This window comes from Fukomys damarensis, unplaced genomic scaffold (genome assembly GCF_012274545.1).
Source record: "Fukomys damarensis isolate Sample0158 unplaced genomic scaffold, DMR_v1.0_HiC HiC_scaffold_36, whole genome shotgun sequence".
Taxonomy (NCBI): domain Eukaryota; kingdom Metazoa; phylum Chordata; class Mammalia; order Rodentia; family Bathyergidae; genus Fukomys; species Fukomys damarensis.
In genome coordinates, this window is record NW_022900948.1 from 23070373 (window position 1) to 23078794 (window position 8422).

General features: G+C 37.1%; 1 protein-coding gene across 1 annotated transcript in view; it reads left to right on the forward strand.

Moving 5' to 3' along the window:
* Positions 1-778: 778 nt before the first annotated feature.
* Tmem38b (transmembrane protein 38B) overlaps positions 779-8422 on the forward strand; it is a 50607-nt gene continuing 42963 nt past the window's right edge. Inside the window, exon 1 of the mRNA XM_010619700.3 lies at positions 779-799. The gene's annotated coding sequence lies outside the window, so the exon portion shown is untranslated. The remainder of the gene's footprint in view (positions 800-8422) is intronic.

Genomic DNA, 8422 nt, shown 5'->3' on the forward strand with positions numbered 1-8422 from the left:
TCAACATTAAACTTGTGAGATTCATTGCTGTTGGTACAGGTACCATTTTTTCATTCAGTTTTAGAATGTTGTACATATACGTTGTAAGTCTACACCACAATTTACTCATCCATATTACTTTTGATGAACATCTGGGTCATTTTCTGTGAGGGGCTGTTATAACAATACAGCTATGAACACATCGACCTGTTTATGGTGAACATATATACACTTTTAGGGATGAAATTTTTAGATACGAAGATATGTAAATGTTCCTCTTTAGCAGATATCACTAGTTTTCAAGAGTGACTGTACCTATTTATACTCTCAACAACAGTGCAAGGAGTTTGATTTGCTTTACATGGCACCAGTACTTGATTGTATCTTTTCTCTTTTAGATATTTGAGGAATTTATCTTATTGCACTTTCAAATTACATTTCTTTCTTTCTTTTTTTTTTTTTTTTTTTTTTTTACCGGGGATCGAACTTGGGTCCTCGTGCTTGCGAGGCAGGTGGCAGGACCACTGAGCTAAATCCCCGGCTCAAATTACATTGCTATGATGACTATTTAAGGTGAGCACTTCTTCATATGTTTATTGCTTATTTGGATCTCTTTTTAAAATTTTTTTCAGCCCAGGGCCTTATGCATCCTAAGGATGCATTCTAGTACTGACCTACACTGCCAGCCTGAATATCCTCCTTTTTTTTTTTTATGGTACCGGGGATCAAACTTGGACCTTTTGCTGGCGAGGCAGGCGGCAGAACCACTGAGCTAAGTCCTCAGCCCATGGATATCCTCTTTTGTGAATTGCCTGTCAAGGTATTTACACATTGTTGTTCTGAATTTTCTTTTAAAAATTGATTGTATTTTATTGATTTATATGTTTTGTATTTTCTGCATGAGTTCTTTGTTGGAGATAATATAGGTATACTATGTATATATGATATTATATGAATTCTATAACATATATATATGTATATGTATATATTTCCACTTTGTACTTGTCTTTTACTCCATTAATAGTGTCTTCTAATAACCAGAATTTAAAATTTTAATATAATCTTATTTATAATTTTTTTCTTCCGTAGTTAAGCTTTTTGTGAGAAGGTATCTATGGATATCAAATCTTTTTTGTGCAACTCTTCACCTAAGAGAAATCCAAGTGTTAACATCAGCAGTTTTATATAGCTAGTCATCCAGCCTTTGTCCTTAGGTATTTTCTTGCTTTATTTGCTTGATTTTTTTCTTACCTGACCTTTTACTTGACAACGTTTGACTTTGTTCCACTTAAACCAGAAGACTACGTATCTCATTGGTCATTAGGTTGGACTTTTTGGTCTCAGTTGTGATCTAATTGACCAAACTTGCCAACCACTCACTCTAATGAGCCAGTGTCTACATCCCTGTCTAATTTTATCTAACTTCTCTTCTGGTTATGGATTTGCAACAGCTGTTGGCCTAGTTGCCTGTCCTAACTGCGGTCTGGTAGGGAACATTCCTTTATTTAGAATATGCTTGGCTAGCCCAGTTTTTACTTTGGCATTTCAAACTTGGGTGAACTTAAAGGATCAGAGATCCTGTCAAAGATTTTTCTATACTGAGTTAATTTCAATATGAATGACTTTTAGCCGAAGTAATGTAAAAAGGAACTCCTAGGAAAGCTCAAGAACATGGCTTTAGTCAAAGCAATAGTGACATCTCTCTGTATTAGGAGAACCACTGTTGCTACTTCTATGTGGGCATACACTAAAAAAAAAATAAGAATTTTAAAAAATCAGAAAACTAGAAGAAAAAACAATGAAGAAAAATTTCTCATATCTTTTCTTAAAGTGCTACAGACTATTTTACCAAACTTCTTAGGTCTGTCGGTACCCCACTGATTTTGATTATTTCAATTAGGTCAAAGAGGGCAATTTTAAATCTTTTTATGTTAGATATTTTTTTTCTTTTTTGGGGGGGTGGGTACCAGGGGTTGAACTAGGGTTCTTCTGCTTGCGAGGCAGATGGCGGAAACACTGAGCCAAATCCCTGGCCCTATGTAGATATGTTTCATAAAATCAGTCTACATTGAATTCTGTTCATGACAAGAGAAAATTATTCAGAATCTCTTTATGATATTAGATAAATTGTGATTAATCATATTTATTTACTGTCATTTATATGTACTAATTGCTTAACCTTCACTAAATCTATGAGATCCAGAACATTATTTCTGCCATTTAAAAAATGAGAAAATAAACAGAGAAACTTGCCTAAGGTAATTCAGCTAGCAAGTGGATGAGTCAGTACTTACGACAGGACAGCTAGCTTCAATGCAATCACTTCTACCCAGCATGCCTCTAAAAGCCATATAATCTCTATGATGTTAGTACTGTAGTTAGAAAGCAGAAGGAAGGGAATTTCTAAATTCTTTCTGTGAAACCTGGGTTATTATAAATGAAGAATAATAGCTAAGATTCATCAAGCTCTTGTCATGTAGCAGGTACTGTGTCAAACAATTTCTCTGCATAAGCCCTTAATTTTGAAAACAACACTGTAAAACAGCACTGTTATTCCTTTGTTAAGAACGAAGACACGGGGTTATAAAGATTTGGCAACTACCTTCTATAAGGTTACACAATAGGTAGACTCTTTGACTCCCGATGGAACTGTATATTCTACTTTACCACAGTTGTACACTACCTTCTGAGATGAGCAAGTTTCTCAAATGCACTCTCTGGTGTAGCCAAGAACAGAATTTGATACGTTGCTAATGGCTGGGCAAGCCTAAAGGAGAGATAGCTGAAGAGTTGGAGGAAAAAGCCTTTGCTATCATGATGTGATGAGCTCCATCTGAAAGATGAGATACATATTTATGGAGTGAATGAACACTGTAAATAGCCTGAAAGTCCAGCTGAAATAATAAGATAGGAAAGCTTTACACAGGATTTTCCATGCTGCATTTCTAGTTCTACCAGTTGCTCAGAGGGGGAATACAGGTTTCCAAGGTTAAATAACTTTGGGAAATTATCTCCTTCTTAGATAAGCATAATACTTATAAGAAGTTCTCCTGTTTTTAAAAACATTCCCCATAGCTTTTTTTTTACACCAAGGAAATTTTCAGAAGCATGTCAATAGACCTTCCCTTTAGTTTTATTTGCCATTTTAACACATGGCAACTCTGCTGAGAGTCTGGATAGACAATATTTAATGCTTTATCCTAATATGCAGAGTTCCATATGCATGTAGGGTTAGTCCTCTGATAGAATCTGCTATACTGTGGATTACAAAAATCTTAAAGCATGACTGGGGAGCCCACAGTGTACCCCATGAATGAGTTAGACTGGGTGCCTACCATTAAAAAAAAAAAGATAGCAATAGTGGTTGCAGTTTAGGTTTGGAATGTTCCCCGATAGCCTCATGTATTCAGAGGTGGGGTTTTGGGAAAGTGATTAGATTATGGGGTGCTACAGCTATCTTGAAGTGGGGCCTGGTTGGAGGTGGGTCACAGCGAGTGTGATAAGGAAGGGTATATTCTCATCCCTGGCTCCTCCCTTCTCTCTTTGCTTCCTAACCACCCTGATGGAAGCAGCTTTACTCTGGGTCAGGGTCTTCCACCATGCGCTTTTGCCCTTGGACTGAAAATATAAGTCGAAATTAACCTTTCCTCCTTTAAGTTGTGGGTGTTGGGTATTATGTCTTGACGACAAGGAAAGTGACTAATAACTAAAATATTTTCTCCAATAAAACCATAGGCCCAAATCAAAAAGTATAGTCAATGCTTTCCAAGTAGTTTCTTCCCTCAACTAGAATCCTCCTACCCCAAACCACTTAATGGCCTGACAGCAAAGGACAGAAGATGGAAGAGACGGAAGATGAGGAAGGGTTGAAAGATTCCATTATATCCCTTTCTCTCATTGAAAGTCTCTGGAACAGGCAGAGCAGATCTGAGGTGAGAAGTCCTGAATCAGCTGGAAGAACAACACTTTACCTGGGATGCAGGACTGAAAGAAAAACAAGTCCTTCCCCGCCTTAGGCAGCCCCCCTTACCTCCACCCTCTCCCCTGTAGCTGTAACTCTTTATTTTGGTACAGATAAAATTAACAACTATGTCCTGTAAGCAAAGTTTATGACACTCTGTTCTTGTATGACACTATCTTCTTTCAAGGCAAAGTTACAAAACTGTCTGCCCTTGTCCTGTTCTGGTAAACTCACTAGCTGTTATCACTAGAAAAACTACTTCCTTCAACAAAATGCATAAAAGCTGAAACTTCTCTTTGTTCAATGCTCAGCCATTTTGAAATCAAAGTCCGCTGAGCTGGTGTATACACCTTAAATAAATCTTCCTGATGCCCATTTGTATCTCAGAATTCTGCAACAACTGTGCTAAACTGTTTGTTTTCTTTTCTTCTTCTAAAAAATATAATAAACGATGAGAAAGTAATGGAATCTGCTGAGGTAATGTTAAAGGACAGAATGGTGTAACTTTGTGATTACTAATAGGTCTTCTCTGGTGGGAAGACTTTTCATTGCCACAGAGATTTTGGATTTTCTAAAGGAAAACTTTAGAAGTACAGTATTTAGGTTGTGTTCAACAGGAGAAAATCCAGTACTTAGAGGAAACTGATTGAATCAAAATAGTAAATTCTAGTCTGTCTAGTCTATGGGCTACCTTTGTACCTCTCTCTAGCCATAGCTTCCTACTTTAAAGTAGACAAGATAAAGAAAAATGATTATAATAAATACCTCTTGAGATGGCTGTGTGGTTCCCTCTCTTCTCAGGAAATAGCCTCCGTTACACAGTGATATGTAAAATCTGAATCATGTGGCCCAGCCTCCCATAACCAGGAAAGGACACATTTCCCATGCTAGGGTAGGTGGTCTACCCTGGCAGTATGGAATAGGGGAACCCAGAGGTTGAGGGATGTTGGCAATATTACCTGTCACTGAGAAAAGTCTATACTCACCTGTTGCTGGCCTCAGAAATGCCCTGCTTCTTGCTCTTTTGGGGGCTTGACTGTTCAACTCTTCTTCATTTTCATAAGATTCCCTGGTAGCCTTTCAGTAAATTTCTTACTTGCTTAAGTTGCTTGTACTCCAAGGTACTTTTTGTTTTTAAAGCATCCACTCAGCTTTCAAAATTCCAATATTCTATGACTTTATGGCACCTGTCACACTGGACAAATTGTAACCACAAACAACTGGCAACTTTGGCATTACTGAATGACTGCAGCTTTGGCAGTCCTTCCATTAATGAAAAGTAGAGCTATTCCCTTTGATAACATCAGGTTTTAATTAGGTAAATTTCTACTTGTTGTGTATGGAGACTATTTTTAGTTTAACAGTTGATATTAGAGGTATAAATGATATTTATAGAAAGAGATATTAATTTCCAGTATAACAAATAAACAAGAAAACCCATATTTTCCAGGACACAATGTCAATAGAACTATTATTACATACTTGCTAAATCTAAAGAGTTTAGTATATATTTATTTGGGTTAGTTTATCACTAAACCTCAGGAGCCAATATCTCACTATATTGATTGAACTGAATGACATGGATATTTTGAGGGGAATTGTTGCTCTGCAGTTAATTCCTTGATAATCCTGAACATTAAAAAAAGTTGAATTCAAAATACACATATTTTGTCTTACACGTCATACATTATTATAATATAATCTGATACAGTGCAATTATCAAGTGCCTATCAAAGTAACTTTACAGAAATGCCATACAAGAATATTAAAGTTTAGAGATGTGATTTAACTTTTATTATGAAACTTCCTAATTATGGATTCTTCCTGGTCCTTGAAAAGGTTATTCTTAGGATTTCCTACAGTGAATGGCATGCCACTCAGTGGATAGAAAGCAGTATTGCAGGAAATAAGTGGCTAGGATTGCATTTATGATGGCGAATTTCAGGACATTGCCATTTGGTTGAGGAAGCTGAGACTAAGAAGGATTATGAGAGTATTTTAACCTGATGATTAATGTTAGTGACAGGCCTATAAAGTTCATATTAATAGAGACACATACTTCTGAGGAAAGCATTTGTTCATCATTAACTTGAGGTGACTTCGTGCTTCCCACCTTATCCTGAGTACATTTGTCAATATTTAGATATTTTTGATTGTCAGTTGGTTTGCGTGTGCAGATACACGTGTGTATATGTTACTGGCATGTAGTGCTGGGGTGCTGCTATACTACCTATAATACACAAGATAGTTTTCTAGTAAGAACTGTTCAGCTCAAAATGTCAACAGTGCTGCTGCTGAGCAATCTGATTTATAAAAAATTAATTTCATATGTTTTTAAACTCACATTTGCTTCCAATAGGTTTCGTCAAAATCTTCAGATGTTCAATTTTGCTTCTTAATAAATGAAGTACACTTTGTAATTTGGATTCATTTTATGAATAGTAAATATGTAATTTTATGGACCACTTTTACAAGCCAGGAAAAGTTGGGATTTTCATATATAATCTTCTTGAATTTTGCCTTTCCTTCTTACCAATTCAAAGTGTTCCCTCATTTCACCCCCTTTTTTTCTTCTGCTATACCCCATTCCATTACACTACACAATAACCTATACACTGACCGGGGGCAAATACAATGAGTCCATTTAAAATATAAATAAAACTTATTTTTGTGAGATCACTATTTAATTTCCTGTAGATTAAAAAAAATGTCTTTAGGCCAGGTCTAGGCACATGTGACCAAGATTATTTTTACAGTTTTGAAATGAAACAAATTTCAGGTTACTTGTAGAATCTGGCATGATAAATTCTTTTCTGTTGGAATTAATCTCTTTTAAAATGTAAAATGCTTGATGTACCTTCTTAAGAATATCACTGGTATTTTTCTGTGTTGCCTTACTGATATTAATAATGGATTTAATTATGACCCACAATGATACTGGCATAGACATAATGTCTTAGAAATGTTGTAAGGATTACTTTACATTAAGTATTTTGTAAGTACAGGGATAAAACACATATGTTGTGAAACTTAAGACTAATAAAATGTACTCGACTTTTGGGAAGTAACAGCCAAGTTCTGCTTTTAAATTCACAACTCCGTAACTGCAAGAATAAGGAAACCTATAAAAAGTATAGAAAGAACTGCTGGTGCTTACCCAGAGAATGTGCTAGAGATCTAAAAACACTTCTCTATAAGAAATGTTTGCTTAGAAAATCATATGTGGCACTTATATTAACAAGTTTGTTTCTTGATAAGTACTGAAATGTAGACATTTACTAACATTTTATTACCTTTTAAGCACTTCAGGTATTTAGGGTAGTGCCTCTAACACCTGCCACAATGCTTGATATAGAGCAAGCAAAACCAAAAACAAACCAAAACAACAAATGGTTAAATATTCAGTAAAGAAAAATCAAAGTGAGTTCCCTTTGCAGTACATACTCCCATGCAGTTGTTAAAACTCCTATTTTTCCGATTTTGCTGGTATTGGCAGATCTGTCAAATCTGCCAAATTTAACGTACTGTGTGTGTGCGCGTGCGTGTGTGTGTGTGTGTGTGTGTTTACCAAAACTAATCTTTTCCTAGTTCTCTTTGTAACCTCAAATCTTCCATTAATTCCTCCTTCCCTTTGACAAACACTCTTTGTTACCTTTCCAGGTGGAGCTGACAACCACCCTCTTCTGCTGCTAACGTCTTTTCCCACGTGGGTTTCTGCTTCTGCTGCCTTCAACCTTCACTACTTTTTTTTGTGCACCAGCGAACACATTGCGATCTTTCCTATCTCCAGTCTTTTCTCACTGTCTGCTTCTTAATTTTGCTGTTTGCACCTCCATTGACCTTTCGCTTCTCTAAAAGTCAACCCAGTTCATCAGTGAGGGAGTATAGATTTTAATCTTAAGAATTTGAGCACAATGGAGTGACTGATCAAGAACTTAAAGCCAGGAGACAAATAGCCTGGTTTTACTGACATTTAAGGACATACCTTGTTTGCCAACCACACTTCTCACTTTGTGGTCCAGCAAAATACTACACCTTCCTCCATCTCTCATCTAGCTTTCAGATCTCACCTAGCTGTCACAGGGCAGCTTTTCGAGAACCTTACTCTTCCCTCGAATTACTTTCCTCTTCCTTCACACCCAAATTTCTCTCGCTTCGTACAGTATGTGTTTAAAAAAGAAAACTCAGGAAAACGCAAGTTTCCGGAGGGTAAGATATTACTGTTTTATTTTTTGTATTTTCAGTAAGTCGCAACGTGACTTGCCCTGTGGTTGCTCAATAAAAGGTGAATGATGACACCAGTGTACAGAAAGGAATCTGACCGGTCTGCCTCTGCTCGTCTGCTGGTCCCCTGGGTCCCTGCACAGCTCCGGATCCGAAGTTATGAGGGACCCTCATTAGGAGACCCGAGGCCAGGCCCCGCGGGCCGCCGGGAACGCGCTTGCCCCGCCCCCTCCAACTGCCGGGGAGCTCGCGGCTCCC